Source organism: Camelus ferus, chromosome 11, assembly GCF_009834535.1.
Source record: "Camelus ferus isolate YT-003-E chromosome 11, BCGSAC_Cfer_1.0, whole genome shotgun sequence".
Classification (NCBI taxonomy): Eukaryota; Metazoa; Chordata; class Mammalia; order Artiodactyla; family Camelidae; genus Camelus; species Camelus ferus.
In genome coordinates this window covers 71,402,933-71,413,492 of record NC_045706.1, presented here as the reverse complement: position 1 = coordinate 71,413,492, position 10,560 = coordinate 71,402,933, and the positions used below count along the sequence as shown (strand labels likewise).

The window sequence follows — 10,560 nt, the reverse complement described above, 5'->3', positions numbered from 1 at the left end:
TGAGAAGATGGGGGACTCATGTCCTGGAGAATGACCTTCCCCAAGTTAGAATTCAGGCTCCTTTTATACTGAAAGGGGAGAGGGTGTGGTTGGTTGTTGCAAACTTCTTGGTGTTTGGAATTCTTTGTTCTTGCAGCTGTCCACATGGGTCAGATCACGGTGTCCCTGTAAACCTCCAACAAGACAAATGTTATTTTCTATTCTGCAATTTTTTTTTTATCTCTATATGAATGGAAAAGTATTACACCTGTAAAGGTCAGAGCCTTGAGAATGGGCTGTCCTGTATATTTCAGGCTCGCAGGCAACTTTCTTTTACAAAAGGAGCAGAACCAGCCCAGGAAACAGAGCACAGGGTTAAAGCCAAAAAACAGATTTAATATGGAGTCAGATTTGTCCTTTTCTATTAGAGAGTAATATTTCCTCTTGCAATGATTAGGAAATACTGTCTTACAGAATTGAAGAGCACTTGCCTGGACACTTGGGCGCCATGGATTTAGGATAAGGATGGCCTAGCACCTGGCCAGATTCCAGCTGCATCCCAGGTCTTGTCTCTAATCTTTCTTCCTGAGTGGTTTGTGAGTTTTGGAAATTTTTGTGAAGATGTCACAGTTTTCTGATTATTTGGCTTATTCACATGTCAGCTCTTAAAGAAATGGAAAGGATTATCTCCATATTTATGTATTGGATTTATTCAGTGATGTTTGTATTCCTCACCTTGAATATGTCTTATGCATATTTGCATGCCCAGCGCCTGACATCAGGACTCTCATGAGTTGGCCAAAGAAAATAATTTAAGGGACTCGAGTAGAGATGAAAGGCTTCATTTGACTGATGCGTGCCAGGGAGCACCTGAAGACCGGGTGACCGCCCCCTCCCCCCCCCCCCCCCCGCCAGGTCACAGCAGAGCTGGACTTCTCTAGGGGGAGGGAAAGGCAGACGGGCATGTCCTGGAGTTTTGAGGCAGGTGAAAGTTTCTATCTTCGACTGCTCTGAAACGTGCCCTTAGAGGTTGTCCTGGTTTCCATGCTTCTTGCGCAAGTTTGTGAGGTCCCGTCCTGGAACCTGTCAGAAGCACTTTAAAGCACTGTTTTTGCAAACCTTGCAGTTTGTTGGTTAGTCAAGGTTCACAGGGTAGGAGAAGGATAGGGAGAAGAGGTTAGGGCAACACCCACAGAATTCCAAAGAAAAGAGCTACTCAGGAATATGTTCCCAGTTGTTATCTAAGTATTCAAGGCAATGGAGAAACTGAGGACCCTCTGTCATGCCCAGTGGAGTCTTTTTACGGAGTAAGTACCTAACAAATGAGTGTAGGAAGATATGATGGAAAAGGTCTAAGGCCGGTGTCTGAAATGCCTCACATTCTCCTCATTTAACAGGTGTAAAATGATGCGGTCAGACTGCCAGAGCTCAAAAACTGCCCGGTGAGCTGGGCTGAGTAGAGCTCACAGAAATGGGACCCATCTGTAACTTGGTACGGTGGGCATTTAATACAGGGCATATGTGAGAGCTCAAAAGAGAGAGCTGAGTCTCCGTGCCCCATTCCCATTTCCCCTTCCCCATTCCTGTGCCTTCAAGGCTTCTGAAAAAGTGGGTAGAAAGCAATACCGAACCCAGAAGTTGCTACTCTCAGAGAAAGAAAGAACAAACTGGTTCTAGATAAGGTGAGACATATACCAAGGAAAATTAACTTTTTAATGTACCAAAGAATAGAAGGGTGAGACAAAACTCTCCTTGTGGAGTATGAGCAAGATGGGGAAAAAAAAAAAAAAAAGGTCTGGCAATTATGCAGACTTCCGCCTTTCACTAAGTCCAAACTCTTTCTGCTCACCACACGACAGGCCAATAAATCAGGAGATGAGGTGTTGGGGCAAGGAATAGAAGTTTATTTAGAGAGCCAGCAGACTGAGAGGATGGCAGACTCATGTCCTGGAGAACCATCTTTCCCAAGTCAGAATTCAGGCTTTTTTATACTAAAAAGGGCAGAGGCTGTGGTTGGTTGTTGCAAACTTCTTGGTCTTTGTTCTTGGAATCCTTTGTTCTTGCAGCTGTCCACGTGGGTCAGACCATGGTGTCCCTGTAAACCTCCAACAAAACAAATGTTATTTTCTATTCTGCAACTCGTTATCTTTATATAAATGGAAAAGTGTTAATATCCTTAAAGGTCAGAGCCTTGAGAATGGGCTCTCCTTTCTATTTCAGGCTCTAGGCAACATTCTTTTACAAAAGGTGCAGAGCCGGCAGGACTCAGCCCAGGAAACAGAGCACAGGGTTAAAGTCAAAGGAACAGATCTAATATGGAATCAGATTTGTTCTTTCTTATTACACCCCCAACACACAACACGCACACGCACACGCACACGATTGAAAAAGAGAAATGTTACATTGCATTCAAAATACAGAAGAAGAATCCAGCCTGGAAGAAAATATAATTCTTAAACCAGAAGTATATTTCCCACGAGTGTTTCAGACTACGTGGGAACTTAATAAGAACATAAACTCATTTCAAAAGAAGAGCATAGGGAGGAAAGGGAGCACCACCCACAGAATTCCAAAGAAAAGAGCTACTCAAGAATATGTTCCCAGTTGTCACTTAATTACAAACACAGTAAGTGGACAATCACAAACATAAGAAATGGAGAGTATGCGAGTCTTATAAGCTTCTGGGTTAAAAGCATCCCAGTAATAAAATTCAGCTACTTGAGAGGTGAATCAAAATTAAGAATTTAGAAATGGAAAAGCTGTGGTTACCGAGCAAACCCTGATGCTGACTATTTTTTTAAAGGCGGTACTAGGAATTGAACCCAGGACCTCGCACATGGTAAGCACACACTCTTCCACTGATCCACACTCTTCCCTCATCCTGACTATTGAGCTCATTCAATGGCAGAACTAAGATTAAGTAACTGGAAGGGGTGGTCAGACATGCGCATCAGAACGTGACTGTCATGAACCCTCTGCAAGTAATACTAAAGCACAGAACAAATGTTGGGAGGTTGGGACAAGGCAAATCAGAGGAAAGCTTAAGAATACTGGGTGTCTTATCTCTCATAGCAGGTAATCAGTATTGTCTGAAACTGAAACATGTAGTTTAACAAAATGACTCTAACTTTTTAAACGAATTTTGTAGTCTTTTTTCTTCAACGTGATGAGATGTTTGAGAAATGTACATCTTGGGAGCAACATCTTCAGACCATCTCTTCACCTGTCTATCCATCCATCAAACTGTCTTATACATATAGGCAAAGAGAGGCGTCTGGGGGTGGTGTCATCAAATGTTAGCACTGATTATTACTGGGTATTGCAATTTTGAGTAACTCATTCTTTTCTTCTTTCTATTTTTCTTTATTGCTTGAATTTTTAATAATGACCCAAATGTTTTATTTATGAAAACAATAAAAATATTATTTTGATCAAAAATTAGATGGTCAGATCCTTTTAAGATTCTTGCCATTTCCACTTCATCGACCCAGTTTTTCTTGTTGGTCAGATTTAAACCTCAGGTAGTAGTTCTCCTAACCCTCTGTCCTCAATTTCTAGAGACACAAAATCATAAGCCAGACTAGCCAAGGGATTTCGCATTTTCTTCTTTTAAATTTAGGAAGTTAAAAGATATGACCATTACCATCCAAGACTGAATTTAAAGGAGAGAGAGGTGAATGGAAAAACGGTGATAAAGAACTTCCATTCTGACTGTGAAGAGCCTGACGTCACTGTGGCAAGACCGGACTCAGAATGAGGTACCAGAAGGACAAGAGGGAAGGCAGAGCCTGGAGCCATGGTAACAGCTAGACTTCCAACATGTGACCACGTGGGAATGCGCAGCAGGGTCCAGGCAGCATGAGGCTTGAGACGGAGTGTCCATGAAGGAGGAAAGGAAAGAGACAGAGATGTGTTAGGAGGAAGTCCGGGGTGAGGACACAGGGAAGTCCAGTGCAAAAAGGACTTCTGTGCAGTGCAAAAACGACCTCCTGTCCTGCGCTGCAGGCTGCCAGCGGGAGATGAGGTGTGGGAGGTGCACTGCAGGACAGTAAGTCTAATGCATGTGACCATCTTCAATACAAAGAATGCCCGTATAGGACCAACTAAAGTCTGGGAAAATTTAGTCAACATGAGGTCGCTGGAAACTTAACGGAAACCTTTCATGACCCCAGATTTACTCTGGGACAACGTGTGTGGGTGAGTTATATTTAATTCACCTCAATTGGCATTGCAAGTAATGGATGTAAAACCCAGTCCTGGGCTGTTCGCCCCGGGAAGGGGCACGGAGGGGGGCGTACTTGTGCCAACCACCACAACCACCACTTCAACAAAAGAAGCCCGGGGTCTAATCTTGATCCGCTGAGATAAAGAGAATTCAGAGGAGGAAAAAGACAGGGGAAGACCTTAATCAATTGGAGTTTAACCTTTGGTTTGACACATTTTATCTTGTGGTCACAGCTGCGAGGCTGAGGCTGCTTTATTTTAAAAGTCGTGTTGATGACTTTTCAGACGCACTTATGTCTGGGAGAGCTTTCGGGTGAGAGGATTCTCCAGAGTAACTTCTGTTCTACTTAGCATTTATATAGTGCCAGGGAGCTCTGCTGAGTTATTAATACATACCTGGTGCTTTCAAAGCAACGTACAATCTTTCTGGACAGCATCCTTATCCAAGGGGCTGGGGGGCGGGGGGTGTGGTCAAGGAATCAGATGGCTTGAGCATCTATTTACTGCTCCTGCTGAGGGTGGGCCCTTGGCTCAGAAATCAGCTTCCTCAGTGTCCCAGTCCTCGTCCACGAAGGACAGCCCTCCTGTCCTCTGTGCCCCCTCTGTGACACAGGCCACTTCCTGCACAAAATGCGGGGAACACCACAGATACCCATTGTGTGGCCCTAGACAAAACAGGGGGATGTATTTTGCATCTGTATGAGACCCCTCCTCACCTTCGCTCTGACCAGGACACTCAGGGACTTCACGGGCTCCCATGTTTTCCCAGAATCCCTTGCTGAGCTTCCCTGCACAGAGGGCAGCAGCCCCTTCCCCCAGGTCTGGCTGGCTGGGCCCTCTTCCCTTCTCTGGACTGGGGCCCACAGTCTAGAACTGGAGATGGACGGTGCTCAGTTCCCTGGGAGAGCAGCTGGGGGTGGGGACCGCCAGCAGCTGCACCTGCAGGAGGGCTGGCCTCCCTCACCCCAAGCTGTGCCTCCAGGCTGAGGAAGGAGCAGACAGGGAGGGGGGGGTGCCCCTGGGGAAAGTGTAGGGTTCCATGTAAGAGGCAATCCTCTTCTTTCCCCCGAACCAAATGAGGCGCCTCTAAGGGAATTATTTCTCCAGGCTGGAGCTTCCTGTCAGAAGGGCGATGACTTGGGAGATGCAGGAGCAGGAGTCATCCCCACCACTAGGGGGTGCTCTTCAAGGAGCCCACAGCAGTGGCCGCTGCCACACTGGGCTTCCCTCAGGTGGGTGTAAGCCCCAGGAGCAAGGGCTGCCCAGAGAGGAAGCATAGGAACCTCTGGTCAAATAGAAACACTTACCTTTCCTTCACCCTTCTCCACTCTGCAACCATGCATCCTGCCCTCTTTCACCTTCTGCTTCTGGATCTGAGGCGGGAAGCCCCATAAAAAGACCCGCAGGACCTCAAGGCAGGGCCGCTGCTCTCCTCCCAGCACCGTCCAGTTCCCTGGCCCAGAGGCTCTATCTCACTTTTTGCCTCTAAAGCGGCTAACTTACACCTAGAATTCTATTGGTTCCCTGAGCTCACTTCTGATTGGTTATTTCCTTCACTCCTGATTGGTTATTACTCTCACTTTTGATTGGTCCACTTCCCTAACTTCTGATTGGTCCATTTGTAGTACTTCATTTGCATGGAGCTCACTCCTGATTGGCTATTTCTCTCACTCCTGATTGGTCTATTTCTACAAAGCTTGTTCCTGGTTGGTCAACTTCTGTTATACCTTATTTGCATACGGTGTTGCAAAGTGTAAAAGTGGCAGCCTATAAAAGGCCTGTGTAAACCTGCAGACGGGGTTTAGAGCTTGGAGTGTTTACTCATCCTGTCCTGGTGGTGTAACAAGCCTGAGGTCTCCAATCCCTCGTGTGCTGCTTGGTCTCTCGCCAGGATCCAGGTTGCTGTCACAACTGAGTTGTAACACGGAGCTGTAACACATTTTTCCACAACATTTCTAAAGTTGAGACATAGGAATATATAATTTGGGACAGTTTGTCTAGATCGTAATGTGACAGTAAGTCTTGTTTAACTGTAAGTTTTAATAACTGTATAATGTATACCTTAAAATAATATGATTCTGGCATTTGAAAAGTAACCCTATATGGTTTCATATCTCATTGCAAAATAATACGTATCTTCCATACTAATAAATGTTACTGTAATAAGAACACTTAACAAATCTATCCTCTTAAACAGATATGTTTAAAAAAAAAGCTAAATATGAATTGAAATCCCACCACTGAGAAATAGCCATGATTAAGCTTCGGAGTAGTAGGTTTCCTAGCTTTATTGCATCTGTGTGCTCATGTGCACGCCCGTGTGTGTGTGTGTGTGTGTGTGTGTGTGTGTGTGTTTACAGAGATGGGGCCATGTTATATTGTAACCTGCTCTTCCGTCGTAGGAAGAACCATTTCCGTGGAATTTTTCTGCGGCTGGGTTATCAGAGGTGTGGTATTTTGTGTTGACATCTCACAGATGGGGAAACCCACTTGGAAAGGCCTCGTTTCTTTCCCTAACAGGGTGGCTGTTACTTGAAGTCAGTTTGTGAAAGGAGTTTTTCTTCAGAGACCTCAAGTCATAGCATCTATAAGCCTGAAATCCTGGTCTCTCACGGCCCTTCAGTGAACCCAGTGTCTAGAAGGAGCGGGTCAGGGCAGCAGGAACGGGACCAGCCTGGGAAGGTAGGACCTTGAAACCAAGGTGAGAATGGAAAAGAAGGTCAAAAGCAAGTCTGGGGTCTCTGAGGGGCTGCTTGAGCTCTTCAGGAAGGCCGAGTGGGAGGCCAGGTGACAAGAGGGCTACGGGTCACACCAGGCAGGGGCTCTGCCATTCACACTCGCTCCATAAACTCTGAGCTCCTGCTATATGCCAGGCATTGTCTACAATGATGACAGAAAGATGGGCAAAGTCACACCAGTCTCCACAAAAGCAAGACTCCAGGGACAAGGGTTTCATTACAACGTGATAAATTTCATCAAAGAAGTTTGGATACAGTGCTGCAGGAGGAGGGAGTACCACAGGGAGTGTGGGAGCCGCAGATGGGGTGACACCGAGTGGTGCTGGGGGTGTGGTGGCAGATGAGGGGACGGTGTGTGCGATGGGGGTCATTGTTGGGTATGGGTGGTGGGCACGCCCAGCAGCTTGGGGTGGCGGGCCTCAGTGTTTGGGGGGAGAGGGAGGAAGCTGCAAAAGTCAGATTTGATCTTGTCCTTTCAGGATTCGCTTTAGTTAACTGGACAGATGTGGGCTTTGTAGTGAGGCTCGTTAAAGCTTCATTGTTTAGCTCAGGTACGTGCGAGCTATGTGACTTCCAGCAAATCCCCATTGCTGAATTCGCATTGCCCAACTGTAAAAGTAGGTGCGGGACCTAACTCTCCAGGCTGTGCTGAGGACCAAATGGGAAAACCAGAGTGACAGCACTGGACACTGTGGCCCGGGAAGCTCTGGCTCCCTTTCTCCCCCTCCTGAAACCAGCTCTCACAGAAAACATGCCTGCTGAGTGCCGGGTGGAGGCGCCACACCTGAGTTCCGAAGGCATCACTGTGTTGTCTCTGCCAACATCTGGAGTCTGAAAGCTGGGTCAGGAGGAGTGTGTCCGGGCCTGGCGAGGTCTGGAGCACAGAGCTTCATCACCTCCAGGTTTACGTTCAGGTGAGGCCCCCTCCTGAAAGCTGCCCCACACATCCTGTGGGGTCAGGACACTGCGAGCAGCTGGGAAGGGGTTAACAGAGGACTCCAGCCCTTGGCCTGTTGGCCTCCCCTGCGATAGTGGCCCATAGGACTGGTGCCCCCATCTGCCTCTCACAGAGCGCCTCTGTCCTCTGTCTGAGTGTCACGGCAGAATAGTGTCTCCCCAGATTCATATGCCACCCTGCTAACCGAGTGGGACGGGACTGGGAGACACGGCTGTTAGAGGCGGGATGACGTTAAAATGGGGCTATTAGAGTGGATCCTGATCCAATCTGACTGACGTCCTTGTAAGAGGAGGAGATGAGGACCCAGACCCACACAGAAGGAGGACGGTGTGGGGACACAGAGAGAAGACGGCCGTGAATAAGCCACAGAGAGAGGCCCCAGACGGAACCGGCCCTGCCTGTTCCTGGCTTCCAGGTCTCCACTCTGCCAAACCGGGAGACAATCGCTGTTTGTCCTGGAAGCCCCAGTGTGTGGTACTTCGTTACAGGAGTTCAGGAAACACAGGTGCAGAGTCTGACCATCTCTGCCCCTGCGTTTCCTCTCTCTCGGTCAGCAAACCTCAAGCCCAGCACATCGCCCCACCCGCTGGCAGCCACTGTGGTGCGCCTGTGGCTCGGCAGCAGAGGGTGGAGGGCGGCCTGTGTTCTTAGGCAGGAAAGAGCCCCCTTTCCTGCTCATGGCAACCCCCAGGGATGGCCCCTCCAGCCCCGGTGCCTGGCTTCCAACCCCACAGCTCTTTCCCCCCGAAGCCCCGCCATCTGTGGGCTCTGTGCTTTCTGCTGTTTCACTGCATGTGGGTCTCACGGCCTCAGTTAGAGGGGCTCTCGTCTGGCCAGAGGAGGTGGCAGCCGGGGAAGGCTCTGCCGTCAGGGAAGGCTGGTTCTTTCATTTTTTAATTGAAGTATAGTTGGTTGCCATGTTGTGTTAATTTCTGGTGTACAGCATAGTGATTCAGCTGTGTGTGTGTGTGTGTGTGTGTGTGTGTGTGTTCCTTTTCATGTTCTCTTCTATTCATGTTATTACAAGAAATTGTATATAGTTCCCTGTGCTATACAGTAGGTCCTTGTTGTTTACCTATTTTATATACAGTATTGTGTGTCTGTTAATCCCAAACCCCTAATCTATCCTTCCCCACCCTTCCTCCCTAGTAACCACAGTTTGTTTTTTATGTCTGTGAGTCTATTTCTGGTTTGTAAATAAAATTTGTATTTTTTTAAGATTCCACATGTAAGTGATATTTTATGGTATCTTTCTCTGTCTGACTTACTTCACTTAATATGATCATCTCCAGGTCCATCCATGTTGCTGCAAATGGCATTACTTCTTTTTTTATGACTGAGTAATATTCCACTGTGTATATATATCTTTATCCAGTTATCTGTTGATGGACATTTAGGTTGCTTCCATGTCTTGGCTATTGTAAATAGTGCTGCTATGAACACTGGGGTGCATGTATCTTTTTGAGTTAGATACACAGAAAACTGGTTTGAATCTTAGCTCCAACTTCCAGTGGGGTCCCCCTGAGCTTGGGCTTCCTCACCTGCAGGGATACGGTGAAGGCATTCTTAGCCGGCCCCACTGAGCAGGCCAGCCAGACCAACCTCGCCCTGGAGCCCCTGCTCCGCTCTTGGGATAGCCCATTATTCCACGCTGCACCTCCCAGTGCCACCGTTGGAAGCACACCTAGGCTGCCTGGCCCTATGGCTCTGCCTCTGTCTGTGGTCCAGTTCAGGGCCTCAACCTGTCCAGGCTGTGCCTTCATACCGTGCAGTTACCCACTTACGTCCAGCCACCAGGTCCCACGAGAGTACAGGGACCATGAGGCCTTACCTGCACGGGCTTGTCCCTGTGCTGCTGCTGGGGGTGACTTCCATCCTTCCACAAACACCCATTTTTGTGGGGCTGAGCAGAGCCCCTCTGCCTCTGTGACTCACAGAGTACTGACAGCCACCACCTGCCTACAGACGACAAATAAAAGGGGAGAAACACTGCCTATACTGGGCTGTTGAACACCAAACCTTCCTTCTCTGCTGAACAAGAGTATGTGTTGAAACAGGAAAAGTTTAAAAAAAAAATTAAAAAAGAAAAAAGAAATAGGAAAAGTTGGTGAAATTACATCACTTAAAATATAGGGAAGGCGTGTTGGTTAAACACGAAATCTCTACGTTCAAAGGGATCGATTGTAACTTCTTTCATTTGGATTCAGACATCTTTCCCAACTAGTGATGAACTTTTTCTCGAATAATCTATGACAATCTCCTGCTGTGAGAAGCTAAAATGGCAACTTTTTCATGGCCAGTCAAGGAGTGGCACCAAGCTGTCTGCATATCTGGAGAGAATAGCCCTCCAAGGAGGTCACCTGGATGGACTTTACCTGGAGCATCAGTGGTCCAGGAGCCAGGAGTTTTGGTAATGTGACATTAAACTAATCTTTCCTTCTCAACCCTTCTCTCTGTCACAATTTACTATTGAATTCAGAAGCCCAGTTCCCTTTAGAAAATGGTATTTGGTGCCCTTTTCTAAGGCACGTGGAGTCTGCCCTTCCAGCTGGGGGTGGACTGCAAGGAGAATCTCTGAAAAGCCAGAACCTGAACCTTTGCTGAGGAGGATGGGACAGGGAGGCTCCGACGGTGACATGGCCCAGCAGTGTGAACCCAGCG

At 47.5% G+C, this 10,560-nt stretch overlaps 2 long non-coding RNA genes across 3 annotated transcripts; one reads left to right on the top strand and one right to left on the bottom strand.

Moving 5' to 3' along the window:
* Window positions 1-2,022: 2,022 nt before the first annotated feature.
* LOC116667370 lies at window positions 2,023-5,657 on the bottom strand. The gene is made up of 3 exons (XR_004324259.1): window positions 5,511-5,657; window positions 4,600-4,824; window positions 2,023-2,082 (listed from the first exon to the last, which is right to left on the bottom strand). It is a non-coding gene; the product is annotated as an uncharacterized LOC116667370 (long non-coding RNA).
* Window positions 5,658-6,012: 355 nt separating this feature from the next.
* On the top strand, window positions 6,013-8,910 carry LOC116667369. 2 transcript variants are annotated; one of them, XR_004324257.1, is made up of 3 exons: window positions 6,013-6,218; window positions 6,724-6,885; window positions 7,077-8,910. It is a non-coding gene; the product is annotated as an uncharacterized LOC116667369 (long non-coding RNA). The 2 variants fall into 2 exon arrangements; XR_004324258.1 differs by having other exon boundaries at window positions 6,724-7,855; window positions 8,062-8,910.
* Window positions 8,911-10,560: the final 1,650 nt, after the last annotated feature.